This window comes from Chiloscyllium punctatum, chromosome 26, assembly GCF_047496795.1.
Source record: "Chiloscyllium punctatum isolate Juve2018m chromosome 26, sChiPun1.3, whole genome shotgun sequence".
NCBI classification, from domain to species: Eukaryota; Metazoa; Chordata; class Chondrichthyes; order Orectolobiformes; family Hemiscylliidae; genus Chiloscyllium; species Chiloscyllium punctatum.
In genome coordinates, this window is record NC_092764.1 from 63,771,854 (window position 1) to 63,797,171 (window position 25,318).

Sequence of the window (25,318 nt, forward strand, 5' to 3'; positions counted from 1 at the left end):
GCATTTAATAAGGTTCCCCACGGTAGGTTCATTCAGAAAGTTTGGAGGTATGGGATATCGGGAATTTTGGCCGTCTGGATACGGAATTGGCTGGCTGAAAGAAGACAGTGAGTGGTATTGGACAGAAAGTATTCCTCCTGGAGCTCGGTGACCAGTGGTGTCCCACAAGGATCTGCTCTTGGGCCTCCGCTCTTTGTAGTTTTTATAAGTGACTTGGATGAAGAAGTGGAAGGATGGGTTAGTAAGTTTGCCCGTGACACAAAGGTCAGTGATGTCGTGGATCGTGGCGAGGGCTGTTGCAGACCACAACGAGACATTGACAGGATGCAGAGCTGGGCTGAGAAGTGGCAGATAGAGTTAAATCTGGTTAAATAAGAAGTGATTCATTTAGGAAGGTCAAATTTGGATGTTGAATACAGGGTTAAAGCCAAAGCAAATGCTATACTGGATGCTGGAATCCAAGGTAGACGGGAGGAGGCTAGAAGTAGAAGACAGCAAGACAGGCAGCATCAGGAGGTGGAGAAGCTGATGTTTTGGGTGTAACCCTTCTTCAGGACTGGGGCTGGGTGTGGGGGGAGGGGGGGAGCTGCAGATAAAATGGGTGGCAGGGGTAAGGTTGTAAAGTAGGGTTAGGTGAAGACAGGTAGGGGGACAACCTGGTTGGGTCAATGGGAGGAATGAATCCAGTTGGTGGCAGGGAGCACTGGGAGGGAGGGGAAGGAGCTGCAAAGGGAGTTGGGGGATGGAAAGGGAGGTTATTTGAAATTGGAGAACCCAATATTGAGTCATCTGGCCTGTAGACTGCCCAGGTGGAAGATCGGGTGTTGTTCCTCCAATTTGCAGTGTGTTTCATTGTGGCAATGGACCAAGGATGGTCATGTCAGAAAGGGAGTGGGAAGGGGAATTAAATTGGGGGATGAGTGGGAGGTCCAGTCAGTCCCTTTGGACCCAGTTGCGATGTTTGGCGAACCATTCCCTAAGACAACATCGGGAGCACCTGATGCAGTAAACTAGGTTGGAAGAGAGGCAGGTGAACCTCAGTCTCACCTGGAAGGACTGTTTGGGGCCCTGGATGGAGGTGACCGGCTGGTGTACCTGCAGGCTCTGCATCTTTTCCGGTTACCGGGGAAGGTACTTGGTGGCTCAAAGGGGTTGGTGGGGAGAGTGGTACAAACCAAGGATTGTCAAAGGGAATGGTCCTTGTGGAAGGCAGAGATGGATGGGGACTGGAAGATGGTCTTGGTGGTGGGGTCTAATTGGAGATGGCTGAAGCGTTTAAGGATGATGCGTTAGATGCGGAGACTATTGTGGTGGTAGGTGAGGACAAGGGGGACCCAGCCTTTATTGCATTGGGAGGGGCGGGGGTTTGGAGCAGTGGAATGGGGAATGAAGGTGGTGCAGTGGAGAGCTGTTTGGATGAGAGGGAGGAATATCATGCTGTTCAAAATAGGTGGACATCTGGGATACTCACGAGTGGAATGTTTCCTCGTCCGAGTAGATGCGGCAGAGGTGGAGGAATTGGGAGAACGGGATGGAGTTCTTGCAGGATACTGGGTGGGAGGAGGTGTGGTCCAGGGAGTTATGGGAATCTGTGGGTTTGTAGTAAACATCCGTCTGGTGACTCACCGGAGATGGAAACGGTGAGGTCACGAAATGGGAGGGAAGTGTCCGAGATGGACCAAGTGAATTTGAGAGCGGGATGGAAGTTGTGGGCGAAGTCGATGAACTGCTCCAGTTCAGTCTGGGTGCAGGACGCTGCACCGATGCAGTCATTGATATAACGGCAGAAGAGCTGGGGTACATTGCCTGTGTAGGTGCTGAAGAGGGACTGTTTGATATAGCCAACAAAGAGGCAGGCATAGCTGGGGCCCATGTGGGTACACATGGCCACCCCCTGGATTTGGAGGAAATGGGAGGAGTTAAAGGAAAAGTTATTGAGGATGAGGACCAGTTTGGCGAGGTAGGGGAGGGTATAGGTGGAGGGGACTGGATGGGTCTGTTGGAGAGGAAGAAGCAAAGGGCCTGGAGGCCATCCTTGTGAGATATTAACATGTATAAGGACTGCACATCGATAGTGAAGAGATAGCACTGGGGGCCAGGGAACTGGAAGTTGCTGAAGAGATGGAGAGCGTGGTTGGTGTCGCGGATGGAGGTGGGAAGAGCCTGAACTGAGGGACAGAGGGTGGAGTCGAGGTAAGACAAGATGAGTTCATTGGGGCAGGAGCATGCCGAGACGATGGGTCGGTCGGGGTAATTGGGCTTGTGGACCTTGGAGAGCAGGTCGAACCGGGCAGTGTGGGGCTGGGGGACTATGAGTTTGGAGGCAGTGGAGGGGAGATCACCGGATACAATGAGGACACAGACAGTGCGGGTGATATTGGCTTTTGGTTTAAAGACAGGATTGTGGGCAGAGTGGAGGAACAGCAGGATGTTGGGGCCCATGGACATAGATCCCTCAAAGTTGCTGTCAACTTGATCGGGTTGTTAAGAAGGTGGATGGTGTTTTGGTTTTCATTAACAGGGGGATTGAGGATAAGAGCCAGGAGGTTTTGCTGCAGCTCCATAGGACCCTAGTTCGACCACACTTGGAATATTGTGTCCAGTTCTGGTCGTCTCATTTGAGGAAGGATGTAGATGCTTTAGAGAGGGTGCAGAGGCGATTTACCAGGATGCTGCCTGGATTGGAGGGCTTGTCTTATGAAGAGAGGTTGAGTGAGTTTGGGCTTTTCACACTGGAGAGAGGAAGAGTGAGAGGTGACTTGATAGAGGTGTACAAGGGAATGGGAGACATAGATAGAGTAGTTAGCCAGAGACTTTTCCCCAGGGCAGTAATGGCTGTCACAAGGGATCATAATTTTAAGGTGATTGGAGGAAGGTATTGGGGTGATGTCAGAGGCATCATAATCAAACCCTCCATTCCTTATACCATCTTTGTGAACCTTTTCTCCATCCTCCCCAATTCAACCATATCCTTCCTATAGCAGGGGAACCAGAACTGTACACAGTATAGGTACACAATCCTTTATCCAAAATTCCAAACTCCAAAAAGCTCCAAAATCCAAGATTGTTTTCGTGGAGTGTGGAGCGCCATTTTGGCGTGTGAACAGGTGACCCACTCGATTCGCATCACTCAGATGTGACATGGTGGTGTGGCCCAGCACTGACTGGCATCAATTGGGTCTCAGTGCTTGTACTATTGAGACGTGCATCTGCTGTTAGGTAATACTTTTCACATTTTACTGTGAAAATGTGATTTATTCTGAATCCGAAAAATTCCTAATTCAGAAAAACAACTGGCCCCAGAAAAAGGATTATGTAACTGTTCTCCAAAATTGACCTCACCAATGTCCTGTACAATCACACCATGACATCCCAATTGTTTTACTCAATGGTCTCAGCAATAAATGTGCCAAACACCTTCTTTCCCATCCTCTCTACCTGTAACACAACTTTCAATGAACTATGTCCCTGAACCCCGAGGTTTCTCTGTTCTACAACATTCCCTCAGGCCCGACCATTAACTGTGTAGGTCCTGCCCCTGTTTGTTTTACCAAAATGCAATACCTGACAGTTCTTCAAATTAAACTCCATCTGCCACACCTCAGCCCATTGGCCCAATTTATCAAGATCCCTTTGTAATCTCAGATAATCGTCATCACTGTTTCCAACACCACCAATTTTGGTGTCATCTGCAAATTTACTGGCCCTGCCTCCTATATTCTCATCTAAATCATTTATATCAATGACAAATAACAGTGGGCCCAGTGCTGGTCCCTGTGGAACACTGCTGGGCACAGACCTCCAGTCTGACATACAACCCTCCACCACCACTCTCTGTCTCCTACAATGAAGCCAATTTTGTATCCAATTGACAAGTTCACCCTGAATCCCATGTGATCGAATTTTAAGGTGGGGTTGGGACCCAGGGAGATAGTGAGGAAAGACGTCAATCTGAGATTAGTACAGTTAAGAATAAAAGAGAGTCAATTAGTCAGGGCAGGCAGGAACAAGTTAGGACTGATTAATTAAACTACATTTATTTAGAGGCCTAATAGGGAAGGCAGATGAACTCAGGGCAGATTAGGAACATGGGACTGGAATATCATGGCAATTACAGAAATGTGGCTTGGGGTTGCACAGGACTGGCAGCGTAATGTTCCAGGATAGAAATGCTACAGGAAGACCAGAAAGGGAGGCAAGAGAGGAGGGGGAGGGGCGTTTTTGATAAGGGATAGCATTACAGCTGTACTGAGGGAAAATATTCCCAGAAGTACATCCAGGGAAATTATTTAGGTGGAACTGAGAAATAAGAAAGGGATGATCACCTTATTAGGATTGTATTATCGAGCCCCTAACAGTCAGAGGGAAATTGAGAAACAAATTTTTTAGGAGCTGTCAGTTATCTGTAAGAATAATAGGGTGGTTATGGTAGGGGATTTTAACTTTCCAAATGTAGACTGGGAATGCCATACTGTTAAGGGTTTAGATGGAGAGGAATTTGTTATGTGTGTAAAAGAAAATTTTCTGATTCAGTATGTAGATGCACCCACTAGAGAAAGTACAAAACTTGACCGATTCTTGAGAAATAAGGCAGGGCAGGTGACTGAGGTGTCAGTGGGGGAGCACTTTGGGGCCAGCGACCATAATTGTGTTCGTTTTAAAATAGTGATGGAAACAGATAGACCAGATCTAAAAGCTGAAGTTCTAAATTGGAGAAAGGCCAATTTTGACGGTATTCGGCAAGAACTTTCAAAAGCTGTTTGTGAGCAGATGTTCGCAGGTAAAGGGACGGCTGGAAAATGGGAAGCCTTCAGAAATGAGATAATGAGAGTCCAGAGAAAGTATATTCCTGTTAGGGTAAAAGGAAAGGCTAGTAAGTATAGGGAATGGTGGATGACTAAAGAAATTGAGGGTTTGGTTAGGGAAAAGAAGGAAGCATATGTAAGGTATAGACAGGATAGATCGAGTGAATCCTAAGAAGAATATAAAGGCAATAGGAGTAAACCTGTGAGAAATCAGGAGGTCAAAAAGGGAACATGAGATAGCTTTGGCAAACAGAGTTAAGGAGAATCCAAAGGGTTTTTCCAGATACATTAAGGACAAAAGGGTAACTAGTGAGAAAATAGGGCCCCTCAAAAATCATCAAGGCAGCCATTGTGTGGAGCCACAGGAGATGGGGGAGATACTAAACGAGTATTTTGCATCAGTATTTACTGCGGAAAAGGACATGGGAGATATAGAATGTAGGGAAATATATGGTGACATCTTGAAAAATGTCCATTTTACAGAGGAGGAAGTGCTGGATGTCTTGAAATTTATAAAGGTGGATAAATGCCCAGGACCTGATCAGGTGTATCCCTGGAACTCTGTGGGAAGCTAGGGAAGTGATAACCTGGGCCTCTTACTGAGATATTTGTGCCATCAATAGTCACAGGTGAGGTGCCAGAAAACTGGAAGTTGGCTAACGTGGTGCCCCTGTTTAAGAAGGGTGGTAAGGACAAGCCAGGGAACTATAGATCAGTGAGCCTGACGTTGGTGGTGGACAGGTTGTTGGAGGGGATCCTGAGGAACAGGATGTACATTTATTTGGAAACGCAAGGACTGATTCGGGATAGTCAACAAGGCTTTATGTGAGGGAAATCATGTCTCACAAATTTGATTGAGTTTTTTGAGGAAATAACAAAGAGGATTGATGAGGGCAGAGTAGTTGATGTGATCTATATGGATTTCAGTAAGGCGTTCAACAAGGTTCCCCATGGGAGATTGGTTGGCAAGGTTAGATCTCATGGAATACAGGGAAAACTCACCATTTGGATACAGAACTGGCTCAAAGGTAGAAGACAGAGGCTGGTGGTGGAGGGTTGTTTTTCAGATTGGAGGCCTGTGACCATTGGAGGACCATAAGGGTCAGTGTTGGGTCCAGTAATTTTCATCATTTATATAAATGATTTGGATGTGAGCGTAAGAGGTACAGTTAGTAAGTTTGTAGATGACACCAAGTTGGATGTCTGGTGGACAGCGAAGAGGGTTACCTCAGATTACAATGGGATCTGGACCAGATGGGCCAATGGGCTGAGAAGTGGCAGATGGAGTTTAATTCAGATAAATGTGAGGTGCTGCATTTTGGGAAAGCAAATCTTAGCAAGACTTATCTACTTTATGGTAAAGTCCCAGGGAGTGTTGCTGAACAAATCGACCTTGGAGAGCAGGTTCATAGCTCCTGAAAGTGGAGTCGCAGGTAGATAGGATAGTGAAGAAGGCTTTTGGTATGCTTTCCTTCATTGGTCAGAGTACTGAGTACAGGAGTTGGGAGGTCATGTTGTGGCTGTACAGGGCATTGGTTAGGCCACTGTTGGAATGTTGCGTGCAATTCTGGTCTCCTTCCTCTCAGAAAGATGTTGTGAAACTTGAAATGGTTCAGAAAATATTTACAAGGATGTTGCCAGAGTTGGAGGATTTGAGCTTGAATAGGCTCGGGCTGTTTTCCCTGGAGCATCAGAAGCTGAGGGGTGACCTTATAGATGTTTATAAAATCATGAGGGACATGGATAGGAGAAATAGACAAAGTCTTTTCCCTCGGTTGGGGGAGTCCAGAACTAGAGGTTTAGGATGAGAGGGGAAAGATATAAAAGAGACCTAAGGGGCAACATTTTTCACTCAGAGAGTGGTACGTGTATGGAATGAGCTACCAGAGGAAGGGGTGGAGGCTGGTACAATTGCAACATTTAAAAGGCATCTGGATGGGTATATGATTAGGAAGGTTTTGGAGGGTTATGGGCCAGCTGCTGACATGTGAGATTAGATTGGTTTGGGATTTCTGGTCAGCATGAATGGGTTGGACTGAAGGATGGGTTTCTGTGCTGTATATCTCTATGACTCTATAACTCTACTAATTGGTCTGCCATGTGGAACCTGGTCAAAGGCCTCACTAAAAATCCATGCAGTCAATGTCTACCCCTCTGTCAAGTTAAAAAAAAATTACGCAACACCAGGTTATAGTCCAACAGGTTTATTTGGAAGCACTAGCTTTTGGAGCGCTGCTCCTTCATCAGGTGGTTGTGGAGCATAAGATCGTAAGACACAGAATTTATAGCAAAAGTTTACAGTGTGATGTCACTGACATTATATATTGAAAAAGACCTGGATGGTTTGTTAAGTCTCTCATTTTACAATGACTTGTTGGTTTCAGTTCTTTCATATGGAAATTCCAGAACTTTATTAAAGTTATATGCTCAAGTGAACTTTAACAATAGGTGCCATGCTCGCCCAGATAATGCATTGAAGGTGTGAGGTGCCCTGTGTGAGGCTCTCTGTGCCCCAATGTTCACAGTGATTCTATTTCTCAAAAAGGGATTTACAGAATCATACAGGGATTCAGGCAGTTTTTGAGCAAAATAAAATGTAACTGTGCACATTCTCACCCTCCCACCCTCCTGCACACACTCTCACAGACTTATATCCCTTTACAGTCACACTCCCACACATACACACATTCTCTCTCACAGCCTCTCTCTCACACACACTCACACACACATACATGTAAGTTTGTGAGGTCATTTGTACTTGCAGAACAACACTTTAATAAATTACAAAGTAAAACGTAATTCTGCACATTCCCACACTCCCACCCTCACACGCACCCTCTCACAGACTTATACCCTTTTACAGTCACACTCACACACATACAAACACACATACATTTGTGGTGTAATCTGTACCAGCAGAATTCCATTTTACTGCATGAATCCATGAACCATTCTGAAAATCCCTTATACTCCACAACCACCTGAGAAGGAGCTGCACTCCAAAAGCTGCTGCTTCCAAATAAACCTGTTGGGCTATAACCTGGTGTTGCATGATTTTTTAACTTGGCAGAGGAGGAGACATTATCGACACAGATGAAGCTCCATCGTCACACACCTTTCATCACAAACTGAACAATCCGGCCTGTTCCACTTTAGTAGACACGGGGGTGCCCACTGGACATCCCACTGCACTCAGTAATTTGGGTTGGGATATGCTCCACCATTTGCTATTTCCAGTGTTTCAGAAACGCGGGGTATTTTCCTCCAGCTCCTTAAAGTTTTGCCATTACTTTTTCTGGAGTCACCATTCTTCCATTCTCCAGCCAAAAAGGAGCAGCTCGTTATCATCTGTTTCCGTGTGGAGCCTCCCCTTGTCACTGGGTTGGTGATGGTTCATCTCTTATTTGACTCATGTTTTGTGGTTAAACTAAGACCATAAGATGGAGGAGCGAAGGGAAGCCATTCAGCCCATCAAGTTTGCTCCACTATTCAATGTGATCATGGCTGGTCTGATAATCCTCAACTCCACTTTCCTGCCTTTTCCCTGATACCCTTGATTCCTGACTGATTAATAATCTGTCTGTCCCAACCTGTTTGTCTATTCCTTTGCAAATGCTGGCTAATATTGACATTAACACCATGACCATCACTTTCACAGATGATTGAGAGCAGACTGATCGGGTGAGAATTAGTTGGGATGGATTTGTCCAGCACTTTCTGTCCTTTGTCAGGACATATCTGTCATTGTCCAAATTGTGTGAAATGTCCTGTATTGTGTGTGATGGACTGCTCTTCCTGGTTCACCATTTCCCCTTCCTGTGCACAGTCATTACAATGGAGGGGCTGTTCGGTTCACCTTACTGGGCCATTTCACATGAGCCAATGTGGAGTCACATATCAGCCAGACTGGGGAATGATGGGAGATTTCCTTCCCTGAACAGCATTAGTGACAACCTGATAGTTCCATGGTCATCATTACTGGGACGTGCTTTTGATTCCAAATGTATTTGTTAGTTAATTGGATTTAATTTTCACATCTGCACTGGGATTTAAACCCACATCCTGCATTGACTGAGGCCTCTGGATGACTAGTCTAGTAACCTTTCCCTGACACCATTATTCCCACAATCCTCACCACTGTTATCCAAGCAGTAGCTGAAACCACTCAGAAATATATTCCCCAACAATGAAGAAGGGAGAAAGAGAACTACAAACAGAAAACCACAAACCCGTTAGCGTTATACCAGGAGGAGCGAAAATACGAGAATCGATTTGTAAGAATGTGATAACTGAATACTTCGAAAATAACATTTGTTTGGACAGGGTCCACACGGATTTGTGAAAGGGAAATCATGTTTGACAAATCTGTTGGAGATTTTTGAAGCTATTACTTGTAACATAGATAATGGAGAACAGGAGGATGGGATGTATTTGGATTTTCATTAGGCTTGAAGCAGGAGGTTGGGAAACACACTTCGAGCAGCAGGGACTGGGAGAAAGGTCCTGCTGTGGGGGTTGGGAATTGGTTACCAGACAGAAAACAGAGTTGGAATAAATGGGTCACTCTGAAGGTGGCAGCCTGTGTCCAGTGAGGTTCCACAAGGATCAGTGTTTGCATCACTGCTGTTCACAATCTCAACCAATGATGTGGATGTGGGGACCAAATGTAATGGGCAGAATCGTATCGGGGTCTGAGCAGCATGTATTATGGTGAGCTGTGTGACAGAATTGGGTGACACGTGCAGTGAGGCCCATCTCGACATCAGGAGAAACTCACACCATCTTTTCACAAGCAGCATGGCAAGTTTCTCACTTGGCAGAGGGGAGTTACCAACTGATGCTCAGTATTGATGGTTAAACACCAGGCTCATAACCCAGACCATCTCATTAACAGTCAGACTGCCATCTCACCAAACTCACTAACAAGCCCGATGGCAGGGAAACTTGATTGGGGAACCAGAGTGAGCACAGTGTGAGTATGAGGTATTCGAGAGAAGATGGTGGGACTTATGCTGGCAGACTGGAGAAGGTCATTGTTTTCTTCCTATAGCACTGGGCATTCCACCAAACAGTTCAGACTGCTTTACCCCAGTGACAACCTTAGAGCAGAATGGCATGGGGTGTCAGTGCCAGCCCCTGTGGGGGAGGGGTATGGGGAGTGGAGTCAGCACTGGGCCGTGTGGGGGAAGGGGGACAAGGAGTGGAGTCAGCACTATGCCCTGTGGGGGAGGGGCACGTGGAGTGGAGTTCGCACTGGGCCCTTTGGGGGAGGGGGACAAGGAGTGGAGTCAGCACTGGGCCCTGTTGAGGAGGAGGAGGATGTTGTGAGGAGTCTGCACTGGACCCTGTGGGGGAGAGGCACGGGGATTGGAGCCAACACTGGGCCCTGTGGGGGAGAGGCACGGGGAGTGGAGCCAACACTGGGCCCTGTGGGGGAGGGGCACAGGCAGTGGAGCCAACACTGGGCACTGTGGGGGAGAGGCACTGGGAGTGGAGCCAACACTGGGCACTGTGGGGGAGAGGCACTGGGAGTGGAGCGAACACTGGGCCCTGTGGGGGAGGGGCACAGGGAGTGGAGCCAACACTGGGCCCTGTGGGGGAGGGCACAGGGAGTGGAGCCAACACTGGCCCTGTGGGGGAGGGGCACAGGGAGTGGAGCCAACACTGGGCCCTGTGGGGGAGGGGCACAGGGAGTGGAGCCAACACTGGGTCCTGTGCCTTTATCCCAGTGGCCAACACGTGCACTCACTGCTCCGTGCCCCTCCCCCAAGGGGCCCAGTGCTGACTCCACTCCCAGTGTCTGTCCCCCACATAGTTGAGTGGCACAGTGGCTCAGTGGTTAGCACTGCTGCCTCACAACGCCAGGGTCCCGGGTTCAATTCCAGCTTCGGGTGACTCTCTGTGTGGAGTTTGCACATTCGCCCCGTGTCTGTGTGGGTCCCCTCCAGGTGCTCTGGTTTCCTCCACAGTCCAAAGATATCCAGGTTTGGGGAATTGGCCATGCTAAAGTGTTCAGGGATGTGTTGGTTAGGTGCATTAGTGAGACCAGTAGGGTAGGGGAATGGTCTGGCTGGGTTACTCTTCGGAGGGTCAGTGTGGACTTGTTGGGCAAAATGGCCTGTTTCCACACTGTTGAGTTTCTATGATTTGAGGATTTTGAGGCCTACCCCCTGGAGGAAAATGAGCAGGGTTGTTGTCAGAGGTGATTCAGTAATAAGGGGAACAGATCGATGGGCCTGGGGCTGTAAACCAGACTCCAGGACGGTATGTTGCCTCCCAGCTGCTTGGGTAAAGGATGTCTCAGTGTGGCTACAGGACATTCTGAAGTGAGAGGGTGAACGGCCAATGGCCGTGGTAGACATTGGTCCCAATGACATGGGTAAGACAAGGGATGATGTCCTAAAAACAGAATATAGGGATTTAGGAAGCAAGTTATAAAGTAGAACCTCAAAAACAGTGATCTCAGGATTACTGCTGATGCTCTGTGCATATCAGAGTAGAAATAGCAGGTTATATCAGACTGGAAAGATGGTACACGGGAGAGGGTTTCAGTTTGCTGCAGCATTGGAATCTTTTCTGGGGGAGGTGTCATCACGACAACCTGGATGTGTAGTACCTGGACAGGACTGGAACTTGGGGATACACTGGTGAATGCAGTCAGGAAGGTTTATACTAATACGCCAAGGGGATGAAACTCTATACAGGGAGATGGATGACACTGAAATAAGGATTAAATCAGAAAAGAGAATGGGAGGTCAGAATGATGCTGGGCACAGATTACAAGGTCTAGAATTGAGCAGGGCCACAGCGAACAGAACTATGGAAGCCTTAAGGCCTTGTGCCTTAATGTGCAATCATTCTCAATAAAACAGATAAATTTATCACACAAATAGATCAGAGTGGATATGATATAGTGGGTATTACAGAGATGTGGCTGCAGGGTGACCAGGAATAGGACCTGAATTACCACAAGTTTTCAGATTTTATAAAGAATAGACACAAAGAAAAGGGACAGTAACACGGCTGATTAAAAGGGAAATTGTGATTGTGAAGAAAGATATTAGAATAGGCATGTGACAGTGCAGGTAGCGGCCATTCAGCCCATCAAGTCTGGACCAACCTCGTGAAAAGCATCCCACCCTATCCCAGTCAGCTCACATTTGCCACGGCTAACCCACCTCGCCTGCCCATCCCTGGGCACTGTAAGGCAATGTTTTTAGCCTGGCCAATCCACCTAACCTGCACATCCTTGGACTGTGGGAGGAAAGCATAGCATCTGGCATAAACCCACACAGACACTGGGAGAACATCCAAACTCCACACAGACAGTCATCCAAAGGCTCGAATTGAAACCGGGTCCCTGACACTTTGAGGCAGCAGTGCTCCCCACTGTGTCACCGAGCTGCCCGAGAATAGCTCTTGTGAAGTAGAATCTGTCTGGGTTTAGAAACACCAGGGGACAGGGAATGATAGTGGGAGTTGGAATATCAACCCCCAAACTGTGGGAGTAATATTGGGGCAAGGCATGAAAAAGGAAATTAGAGTCACAACTAATACAGGTAATGCTGTAATTATGGGCTATTTCAATCTGCATATAGATTGGACAAACCAACTCATTAGGAACAGCAGAGAGGAGGAATTCTTGGTGGGTGTACGGGTTAGTTTTATGAATCAATACTTTGAGGCACCAACTAGAGAAAAGGCCATCCTTGACCTGGTTTGTGTAATCAGGAAGGAATAATTGAAAATTTAGTGATTCTGGGTAATCCAAGATGGAGGACGGGAAAAATATCTGGCTGTAACAGCTGCTCCTTTTTTGAGGTGTTTTAGGTATTAGAGGTGATTTCCTCGAATTCCAGGGGCAACAATTACTGTTTGAAATGCTGTTGCATTGTTTTGGAACTTGGCCGGGAAAAAAACTCAAAACAACAGCACTTTAAAAAGGGAGAAAAACAGAGAAAGGAAGCACATGGTGCAGTCAGTGCAGGAGAGAGAGAGAGAGAGAGAGAGAGAGAAAGAAAGAAACCCACATTGTTCACTGACAGAGTTAGCAGTTACTGCCTTTGCTGATGAATTTATGTCTCGTGGACAGTGGAGTGTGTCTGGGAAAATTAAAAAAACAGTGAAATTCACAACTGATCTTGGAGGAACCTGTTGGGAGAGGTGACAGCACAGAAACAGAGAAGGGGATGTTTAAGAGTGGCCTTAAAAGAAGTCTGCAGTAATGAGTAGAGTGGATTCTTTCTTGATTATATGTTTTATTGAGCTATGTCTCTTGATGAAACTTAACATATAAGCCAGAAGTATTAATTTAACTTGGACCAGTGTTTTGTAGAGGAATAAGACAGTGCTATTTTCTGGGTCTGTAGATTGAAAGAAGCAAAAATGGCCCTTAGTAGAGTGATATGCTCTTCTTGTCGGATGTGGGAGTTGAGGGAGAGGTTATGGGTTACTGAGGGTTATAGCTGCAATAAAAGCCATTGGTTGTGAATCTTATCAGATCAAATGGATCAGTTGGAGAGGCAGTTAGAGGCAATGAGGAATTTACAAGAGCAAGAGGATGTGATGGATGGCAGTTAAAGGAAGGGGGGATATCTCAGATACAGTCACACAGATGGGTTCAGGAAAGGTAAGAGGGTTAGGCAGGTAGTGCTATCCCCATATCAAACAAGTATGCTGTTTTGGAAAATGTAGAGTGTGATGGATTCTCAGGGGAACGTAGCACGAACAGCCAAGTTACTGGTATTGAGACTGGCTCTAATGTAATGGGAGGTATATCAGGTTCCAAGCCATCGCTTGTCTTAGGGGACTCGCTACTCCGAGGTACAGAGAGACATTTCTGTGACCAGCAGTGAAAAATCAGAACGGTGCTTTGCTTCCCTGGTGCCAGGATCAAAGATGTCTCAGAGATGGTGCTGAATGTTCTGCAGGGGGAGAGAGGCCAGCAGGAGGTCATTGTACACATTGGAACCAATGACATAGGAAGGAAAAAGGTTGAAATTTTGAATGGAGATTACAGTGAGTTAGGCAGGAATTTAGAAAGAAGGTCCTCGAGAGTAGTAATATCTGGATTACTCCCGGTGCTACATGCGAGTGAGGGCAGGAATAGGAGGTGAGAACAGATGAATGCATGCCTGAGGAACTGGTGTATGGGAGATGGATTCAGATTTTTGGATCATTGGAAGCACCTTTGGGGTAGAGGTGACTTGTACAAGAAGGACCGATTGCACCTAAATTGGAAGAGGACAAATATATTAGCAGAAAGATTTGCTAGAGCTGCTCGGGAGGATTTAAACTCGTGTGGTGAAGGGGTGGGACCCAGGGAGATAGTGAGGAAAGATTTCAATCTGAGACTGGTACAGTTGAGATCAAAGGTGAATCGAACAGTCAGGGCAGGCAGGAACAGAGCAGAGAACAAGGAAGGACTGATAAATTAAACTGCATTTATTTCAATGCAAGAGGCCTAACAGGGAAAGCAGATGAACTCAGGACATGGTTAGGAACATGGGACTGGGACATCATAGTAATTACACAAACATGGCTCAGGGATGGACAGGACTGGCAGCTTAATTTTCCAGGATACAAATGTAACAGGAAGGATAAAAAGGGAGGCAAGAGAGGAGGGGCAAAGTGGCCTTTTTGATAAGGGATAGCGTTACAGCTGTATGGAGGGAGGATATTCCCAGAAATAATTCAGGGACGTTATTTGGGTGGAACTGAGAAATAAGAAAGGGGTGATCACCTTATTGGGATTGTATTATAAACCCCTTCATAACCAGAGGGAAATTGACAAACAAATTTGTAAGGAGATCTCAGTTATCTGTAAGAATAATAGAGTGGTTATGGGAGGGGATTTTAACTTTCCAAACAGAGACTGGGGTTGCCATAGAGTTAAGGGATTAGATGGAGAGGAATTTGTTAAGTGTGTACAAGAAAATTTTCTGATTCAGTACGTGGCTGTACTTACTGGAGAAGGTGCAAAACTTGACCTACTCTTGGGAAATAGGACAGGGCAGGTGACTGAGGTGTCAGTGGGGGAGCACTTTGGGGCCAGCGAACATAATTCTATTAGTTTTAAAAGAGTGATGGAAAGAGATAGACCAGATCTAAAAGCTGAAGTTCCAAGTTGGAGGAAGGTGAATTTTGACGGTATTAGGCAAGGACTTTCAAACACTGATTGGGCACAGATGTTCGCAGGTAAAGTGGTGGCTGGAAAATGGGAAGCCTTCAGAAATGCGGTAATGAGAGCCCAGAGATTGTATATTCCTGTTAGTGTGAAAGGAAAGGCTGGTAAGCATAGGGAATGCTGGATGACTAAAGAAATTGAGGGTTTGGTTAAGACAGACAGGTACAGACAGGATAGATCGATTGAATCCTTAGAAGAGTATAAAGGCAGTAGGAATAAACTGAAGAGTGAAATCAGGAGCGCAAAAAGGGAACATGAGATAGCTTTGGCAAATAAAATTAAGGAGGATCCAAAAGGTTTTTACAGATACATTAAGGACAAAAGGGTAACGAGGGACAGAATAGGGACCCTCAAACCCTCAAAAGGCAAGGTAGCCTTTATGTGGTGCAGCAGGAGATAGGGTGATACTAAATAAGTAATTTGCATTAGTTTTTACTATGGAAAAGGACATATAAGTTATAGAACGTAGGAAAATAGGTGATGACATTTTGTAAAATGTCCATATTACCGAGGAGGAAATGCTGGATGTCTTGAAATGCATAAAAGTGACTAAATCCCCAGAACCTGAACAGTTGTACCCTAGAACTCTTTAGGAAGCAAGGGACGAAATTGCTGGGCCTCTTGCTGAGATATTTTTATCATCAATAGTCACAGGTGAGGTGCTGGAAGACTGGAGGTTGATTGATGCGGTGCCACTGTTTAAGAGAGGTGGTAAGGACAAGCCTGGGGACTACAGACCAGTGAGCCTGATGTCGATGGTGGGCAAGTTGTTGGAGGGAATCCTGTGGGACAGGATGTACATGTATTTAGCAAGGCAAAGACTGATTAGGGGTAGTCAACATGGCTTTGTGCGTGGGAAATCATGGACAGTGAAGAAGGTTACCTCAGATTACAATGCACTGAAAATGTGTTGCTGGAAAAGCGCAGCAGGTCAGGCAGCACCCAAGGAGCAGGAGAATCGATGTTTCGGGCATGAGCCCTTCTTCAGGAATTCTTCAGATTATAATGGGATCTTGATCAGATGGGCCAATGGGCTGAGAAGTGGCAATGGAGTTTAATTTAGATAAATGTGAGGTGCTGCATTTTGGGAAAACAAATCTTAGCAGGACCTATACACTTAATGGTAAGGTCCTAGGGAGTGTTGCTGAACAAAAAGACCTTGGAGTGCAGGTTCATAGCTCCTTGAAAGTGGAGTTGCAGGTAGATAGGATAGTGAAGAAGGTGTTTGGTATGCTTTCCTTTATTGGTCAGCGTATTGAGTACAGGAGTTGGGAGGTCATGTTGCAGCTGTACAGTACATTGGTTTAGCCACTGTTGGAATATTGCATGCAGTTCTGGTCTCCTTCCTATCGGAAAGATGTTGTGAAACTTGAAATGGTTCAGAAAAGATTTACAAGGATGTTGCAAAGGTTGAATAGGTTGGGGCTGTTTTCCCTGGAGTGCCAGAGGCTGAGGGTGACCTTAGAGAGGTTTACAAACTCATGTGGGGCATGGATAGGATAAATGGACAAAGTATTTTCCCTGGGGTTGGGGGAGTCCAGAGCTAGAGGGCGAGAGAGGAAAGATATAAAACAGACCTAAGGGGCAACCTTTTCACGCAGAGGGTGGTACGTGTATGGAATGAGATGCCAGAGGATGTGGTGGAGGGTGGTACAATTGCAACATTTAAAAGGCATCTGGATGGGTATATGAACAGGAAGGGTTTGGGTTGGGATATCTGATTGGCATGGACGGGTTGGACCGAATGGTCTGTGTCCGTGCTCTTCATCTAAGTGACTCTGTGACTCTAATTTTATGTAGGCCGTTCAGAAAGAGTGACCACAAAAGGGTAAAATTCTTCATTAAGATGGAGAGGGAAATGGTTGTTTCTGAGACTGTGGTCCTGAATTTACATAAAAGAAATTATGATGGTGTGAGATACAAGCTGACCATGATAATTTGGGGATTGTTATTTAAAGGGATGATAGTGGTTAGGCAATGACAAACATTTAAACAGAAAAACAGCAAAATGTATTGATTTCTGTAATGGAATTAAAACAGGAACTGTATAACGCCCTGGTTAACAAGGGAAATTAGGGTCGTATTAAATCTGAGGAAGGCATACCAAAATTGGCCAGAAAACCAAAGATCAGAGGATTGGAAAGACCTTTGGCCCTTGCAATAGGAGAAATAGAGACAGATTAAGAAGGGCAAAACAGAGTATGGGAGTAATCTTAAAGGAAACAAAAAAGCTAATTGTAGAAGCTTCTTGGAGTATGTTAAGAGAAAAAGGATGAATAAACATGAACATAGGTCCCCTGCAGTCAGGAACAAGAGAACTTATAATAGGAAACAATTAATGACATACTTTAGTTCAATCTTCACAAAGTAAAAAAACAAACAACTTCCCAAAAGATGGGGGACACAAGGACAAATGGAAAGCAGGAATTGAAAGGAAGAAGTCTTCTTAGGGAAATGGTATTGGGGAAGCAGATCGGAGAAAAGGCAGATCAATCCCAGGGCCTGATAACCTTCATCACAGAGAGGTTTAGAATGTGGCCCTGGAAAATACAGATGTGCTCGAGGTTATCTCCCATAATCCTCTCAACTCTGGAACAGTTCCTATGGATTGGAGAGTAGTTAATGTAACTGAGGAGAATCATCAAATGTTGTCTTTTCCTGAGATGAATTAATGTTCAGAGGTTTTACACAATGTTGTGATCTTCTCCACTGAGGTATTGTCACCGTCAGATGTTCAAGTTACTGCTGTGTCCTCAGGGATATCCAGGTCTTTATTTGGCAAAATTATTGTGGATCTTCAAACAATGTTGTCTCTGACACATTTGTTCCGGTTGCCAAGTGTTGATCTGCATATAACATCATCTGTCATCTGTACAGTGTAGGAAACTGGTCCAATCTGTGCTATAATGATGGCCGATATCTACTTCACACCAGTGGTATAATTCCTCACCAACACGAGTTGAGCTTTTTGTAAAACCCAGTGTTTGCCCTTGTTCTCTCATTGGAAACCCTGATTCTGCTGTTTCCCATCAACAATGTCCTGTGTAATGGGTGGTTCCAGCAAATCAAATGACCTTCGAAAGGTCTGGTGCGGTCGATATGGATTCTTTCCCATGACCTTTCCAGCCATTCCCATGGGGGTAAGGCACTAATGGAGGTCAGTTGAGGCTCTTGTAGAAGCAGCACATATTCCCACCTTCTCCTCAATTTCAGAGTCAAGCCCTGGTCCCAAAATTAGTTTCTGGTTGTCTCCTTTGTTCTGACAATGCCACAGTGGCCTTCATGTAGTTGATTTAACACACAGTTCCCTAACTGTGTTGGAATGGGGACCCACATTCCCCAGTGAAGATATTCTGCTTGTATGGATAGTTGTAGCTTCTGTGTGACATATGGCTTCAGTTCTGGTGTTGTTCGTGTGACTTTACCACGAAACACCACATCCGTCACTTTTGATAACAGTGGATCATTTCTGGTGCACTTCTTAATGTGTCCTGTCATTTCTGGAATGTTCTCTATTGGTTCAATGTAGAAGATGTCCACCTCAGGACTATTTGTATTCAACTTGTTTGGCAAAGATAATTGAAAGAGCCTTTGGGTTCCCACTTTGTGGAACATCGATGTGCTGTCTGTAAAAATGACCCTGAGCTTCCAGTTGCCTGCCACTTCAACACACCACTACATTCCCATCCTAACATTCCTGTCTCAGGCCTGTTACATTGAGGCTCAACACAAACTGGAGGAACAGCATCTCATCGTCTGCTTGGGGACCTTACAGCCTTCAGGACTCAGTCTCCAGTTTAATAATTTTACAGCGTGAACACCTCCTTCCCTTTCTGTTACTGAGCCCCACACACCCCAGATCCTGTCATGAAATGGGTTGCTTTCAGCACACGAGGAAGAGGAAAACAGCAAACCCATTCTCACCAACTTAAAGTCCCCATTGTCATCTCTCTGGCTTCTCTTATTCTTGGCTTACTGTAATCAGTCCTGCTGTTGACTAACATTTTCTCTCCCTCTCTCTCTCTCGGCCCTGTCTTCACCCATCCACTAACTCCAAGCTCTCCTCCCCACTCCACCCCTCCACCACCCCTGTCCCCAGCATAAATACCACCCTTTCCCACCTGCTATCAGTTCTGGAGAAGGGTCAAGGGACTTGAGTGGTTATCTCTGTTTTTGGTCCACAGATGCTGCCATTTCTGCTGAGTTTCTCCAGCAATTTTGGTTTTGTTTGTTCCAACAAATAGATCATTGATTAATGTATACTTCACTGCACAGCACACAGTTCTGGGTTAATAGTGACCTTAAATTAATCGCAGATGGGTACAATCCATCTTTCTTTCACACTGTCACAATGGCCATGGCCCAATCACTCACATTGATGGGTCAAGGACTCCCATCTTGACCAGTCTCTCTCATTCTGACTCGACCTTTGCTCTGATTGTATGAGGCTGATCCATCAATGTAACATTCTGTTTGAATCTCATCTCATTCGACAATCGACCACATCCCATTGAAAACATTTTGTGGAGATCAGTCTCAGAATCTAACAAGGATTATGGGTAATCCAAGATGGTGGACGGGAAAAATTTCCAGCTGTAACAGGCTGCTCCTTTTTTGAGGTATTTTAGGTGTTGGAGGTGATTCCCTTGAATTCCAGGAGCAGCAATTACTGTTTATATGCTGCTGCATTGTATTGGAACCTTGGAGAAATAAAGTCAAAACAATAGCACTTTTAAAAGAGAGAAAAACAGACAATAGGCAGCACATGATCTGTGCGGGAGAGAGGGAGAGAGAGAGAAAGAAACCAACCCACACTGCTAACTGACCCAGCAGTGAACCTGCACAGTTACTGCCTTTGCTGTTTGAATTCATGTATCACTGGACATCGGAGTGCGTCTGGGAAAATTAACAGTGAAATTCACACCTGATCTTGAAGGAACCTGTTTGGGAGAGGTCACAGCACAGAAACAGATAAGTGGATAGTTTTAAGTATAGCCTTGCTGTCAATCTACAATAGTGAGTAGAGTGAGTTCTTTATTGATTATATGTTTTATTGAGATCTGTCTCTGAAATCATAAGTGTCAAGTTAGCCTGGAGCAGTGTTTTGTAGAGGAAGAAGACGGTGCTATTTCTGGGTCTGTAGATTGAAAGAAGCAAAAATGGCCTTTAGTAGAGTGATATGGTCTTCTTGTCGGATGTAGGAGTTTAGGGCGAGTTTACATGTTACTGAGGAGTATATCTGCAGTAAATGCCATTGGTTGCAAATCCTATCAGATCAAATGGATCAGTTGGAGCAATAGTTAGAGGCAATGAGGAAATTACAAGAGCAAAAGGATGTGATAGATGGCAGTTATAGGAAGGGAGAAAAGTTGCAGATAGCATCACATAAATGGGTTAACTCTAGGAAAGGTAAGGGAGGTAGGCAGGTAGTTCAGGAGTCTTCTGTGGCTATCCCCATTTCAAACAGGTATGCTGTTTTGGAAAATGTAGGGGATGATGGATTCTCAGGGGAATGTAGCACGAACAGCCATGTTTCTGGTATCAAGACAGGCTCTCATGTAATTAGGGGTTCACCGGTTTGCAAGCGACCAATTGTGTTAGGAGACGCTTTAGTCAGAGGCACAGGAAAATATTTCTGTGCCCAGAAGTGAAAAATCAGAATGGTGTGTTGCCTCTATGGTGCCAGGATCAAGGATGTCTCCGAGACAGTACAGAATGTTCTATAGGGGAAGAGGGGCAAGCAGGAGGTCATTGTACACATTGGAACCAACGACAAGGATGAGATTCTGAAGGGATATTATAGAAAGTTAGGCAGGAATTTAAAAAGGAGGTCCTTGAGGCTAGTAATATCTGGATTACTCCCGGTGATATGAGCTAGTGAGGGTTGGAAGAGGAGGATAGAGCAGTTGAATGCATGGCTGAGGAGCTGGTGTATGGAAGAAGGATTCACATTTTTGGATCATTGGTATCTCTTCTGGGGTAGAAGTGACATGTACAAGAAGGATGGACTGCACCTAAATTGGAAGGGGACTAATATACTGGCAGGGAGATTTGCTGGAGCTGCTTGGGAGGATTTAAACAATTAAGGTGGGGGGGGGTGGGACCCAGGAAGATAGTGAGGAAAGAGATCATTTTGAGACTGGTACAGTTGAGAAAAGAAGCAAGTCTACCAGTCAGGGCAGGCAGGAACAAAGCAGAGAACAAGGTAGGACTGATAAATTTAACTGCATTTATTTCAATGCAAGGGGCCTAACAGGGAAGACAGCTTAATGTTCCAGGATACAAATGCTACAGGATGGACAGAAAGTGAGGCAAGAGAGGAGGGGTGTTTTTGATAAGGGATAGCATTACAGCTGTACTGAGGGAGGATATTCCTGGAAATACATCCAGGGAAGTTATTTGGGTGGAACTGAGAAATAAGAAAGGGGTGATCACCTTGTTGTGATTGTATTATAGACCCCCTAACAGTCAGCAGGAAATTGAGAAACAAATTTCTAAAGAGATTTCAATTATCTGTAAGAATAATAGGGTGGTTATGGGAGGGGATTTTAACTTTCCAAATGGAGACTGGGACAGCCACAGTGTTAAGGGTTTAGATGGAGAGGAATTTGTTAAGTGTGTACAAGATAATTTTCTGATTCAGTATGTGGTTGTACCTACGAGAAACGGTTTAAAACGTGACCTACTCTTATGACATAAGGGAGGGCAGGTGACTGAGGTGTCAGTGGGGGAGCACTTTGGGGCCAGTGACCATAATTCTATTCGTTTTAAAATAGTGATGGAAAAGGATAGACTGTGGGCAGCACGGTGGCACAGTGGTTAGCACTGCTGCCTCACAGTGCCAGAGTCCTGGGTTCAATTCCTGCCTCAGGCAACTGTCTGTGTGGAGTTTGCACATTCTCCCTGTGGGTTTACTCCCACAGTCTAAAACTGTGCAGGTTAGGTGAATTGGCCATGCCAAATTGTCCATAGTGTTAGGTGAAGGGGTAAACGTAGGGGAATAAGTCTGGGTGGGTTGCTGTTTGGAGGGTCAGTGCGGACTTGTTGGGCTGAAGGGCCTCTTTCCCCTCGATACGTAATCTCATCTAAAGGAGTCTAATCTAAAAGTGTAAGTTCTAAATTAGAGGCAGGCTAGTTTTGATGGTATTAGGCAAGAATTTTCAAAATTTGATTGGGGCCAGATGTTCGCAGGTAAAGGGATGGCTGGAAATTGAGAAGCCATCAGAAATGAGAAAACGAGACTCCAGAGAGAAAACGATATTCCTGTAAGGGTGAAAGGAAATGCTGGTAGGTACAGGAGAAACTGAGGGTTTGGTTAAGAAAAAGAAGGAAGCATATATAAGGGATAGACAGGATAGATCGAGTGAATCCTTAGAAGAGTATGAAGGCAGTAGGAATTTACTGAAGAGGGAAATCAGGAGGGCAAAAAAGGGACATGAGATAGCTTTGGCAAATAGAGTTAAGGAGAATCCGAAGGGTTTTTCCAGTTACATTAAGGACAAAAGGGTAACTAGAGGGAGAATAGGGCCCCTCAAAGATCAGCAAGTCGGCCTTTGTGAGGGGCCGCGGGAGATACTAAACGAGTATTTTGCATCAGTGTTTACTGTGGAGAAGGACTTGGCAGAAATAGATGGTGACATCTTGAAAAATGTCCATATTATAGAGAAGGAATTGCTGGATGTCTTGAAATGTATAAAAGTGGATAAATCCCCAGGACTTGATCAGGTGTACCCCAGAACTCTGTGGGAAGCTAGAGAAGTAATTGCTGGGACCTGTGCTAAGATATTTGTATCAGCGATAGTCACAGGTGAGGTGGCAGAAAACTGGAGGTTGGCTAACGTGGTGCCACTGTTTAAGAAGGGTGGTAAGGACAAGCCAGGGAATTATAGACCAGTGAGCCTGACGTCAGTGGTGGGCAAGTTGTTGGAGGGAATCCTGAGGGACAGCATTTACATGTATTAGGAAAGGCAAGAACTGATTCGTGATAGTCAACATGGCTTTGTGTGTGGAAAATCATGTCAGATGAATTTGATTGAGGTTTTTGAAGCAGTAACAAAGAGGATTGATGAGGGCAGAGTGGTGGATGTCATCTATATGGACATCAGTAAGGCGTTCGACAAGGTTCCCCATGGGAGACTGATTAGTAAGGTTAGACCTCAGGAATACGGGGAGAACTAGCCATTTGGATACAGAATTGGCTTGAAGGTTGAAGGCAGAGGGTGGCGGTGGTGGATTATTTTTCAGACTGGAGGCCTGTGACCAGTGGAGTGCCATAAGGATCGGTACTGGGTCCATTAATTTTCGCCATTGGTATAAATGATTTGAACATTGAAAGTGTGGTTAGTAAGTTTGCAGATAACACCAACATTGGAGGTGTAGCGGACAGTGGTCACTACACCTCAGATTACAAAGAGACCTTGATCAGATGGGCCAATCGGCTGAGGAGTGGCAGATGGAGTTAATTTAGATAAATGCGAGGTGCAGCATTATAGAACATAGAACATAGAAGAATACAGCGCAGTACAGGCCCTTTGGCCCTCGATGTTGCGCCGATCCAAGCCCACCTAACCTACACTAGCCCACTATCCTCCATATGCCTATCCAATGCCCGTTTAAATGCCCATAAAGAGGGAGAGTCCACCACTGCTACTAGCAGGGCATTCCATGAACTCACAACTTGCTGAGTCACGAACCTACCCCTAACATCTGTCCTATATCTACCCCCCCTTAATTTAAAGCTATGCCCCCTCGTAATAGCTGACTCCATATGTGGAAAAAGGTTCTCATGGTCAACCCCATCTAAACCCCTAATCATCTTGTACACCTCTATCAAGTCACCTCTAAACCTTCTTTTCTCCAATGAAAACAACCCCAAGTGCCTCAGCCTTTCCTCATACGATCTTCCTACCATACCAGGCAACATCCTGGTAAACCTCCTCTGCACCCGTTCCAGTGCCTCCACATCCTTCCTATAATATGGCGACCAAAACTGCACACAATACTCCAGATGCAGCCGCACCAGAGGCTTATACAACTGCAACATGACCTCAGGACTCCGGAACTCAATTCCTCGACCAATAAAAGCCAGTACGCCATATGCCTTCTTCACCGCACTATTTACCTGGTGGCAACTTTCAAAGATCTGTGTACATGGACACCAAGATCCCTCTGCTCATCCACACTACCAAGTATCCGACCATTAGCCCAGTACCCCATCTTTTTGTTACTCTTACCAAAGTGAATCACCTCACACTTAGCTACATTGAACTCCATTTGCCACCTTTCTGCCCAGCTCTGCAGCTTATCTATATCCTGCTGTAACCTTCCACATCCTTCCTCACTGTCAACAACTCCTCCGACTTTTGTATCATCCGCAAACTTGCTCACCCAACACTCTAACCCCTCCTCCAGGTCATTTATAAAAATGACAAACAGCAATGGTCCCAAAATAGATCCTTGCAGAACACCGCTCGTAACAGCACTCCAAGATGAACCTTTATCATCAACTACTACCCTCTGTCTTCTTCCAGCCAGCCAATTCCTAATCCAAACCTCCAACTCACCCTCAATGCCATACCTCCATATTTTTTGCAGTAGCCTACCATGGGGAACCTTATCAAACGCCTTACTAAAATCCATATGCACCACATCTACCGCTTTACCCTCGTCCACCTCCTTAGTCACCTTCTCAAAGAATTCAATAAGGTTTGTGAGGCACGACCTGCCCTTCACAAAACCATGCTGACTATCCTTGATCACATTATTCCTATCCAGATGTTCATAAATCCTATCCCTTACAATTCTCTCTAAGACTTTGCCCACAACAGAAGTGAGACTCACCGGCCTATCCAGGGTTATCCCTACTCCCCTTCTTGAACAAGGGAACCACATTTGCTATCCTCCAGTCTTCTGACACTACTCCTGTAGACAATGAGGACAAAATCAAGGCCAATGGCTCTGCAATCTCCTCCCTTGCTTCCCAGAGAATCCTAGGATAAATGCCATCAGGCCCAGGGGACTTATCTATTTTCACCCTTTCCAGAATTTCTAACACCTCTTCCCTACGTACCTCAAAGCCATCCATTCTACATAATTGTGACTCAGTATTCACATCAGCAACAATGTCCTGTTCCTGAGTGAATATTGACAAAAAGTATTCATTCAGTGTCTCCCCAATCTCTTCAGCCTCCACACACAACTTCCCACTACTATCCTTGACTGGATCTATTCCTACCCGAGTCATTCTTTTATTCCTGACATACCTATAGAAAGCCTTTGGGTTTTCCCTAATCCTACCATCTAAGGACCTTTCATGTCCCCTCCTTGC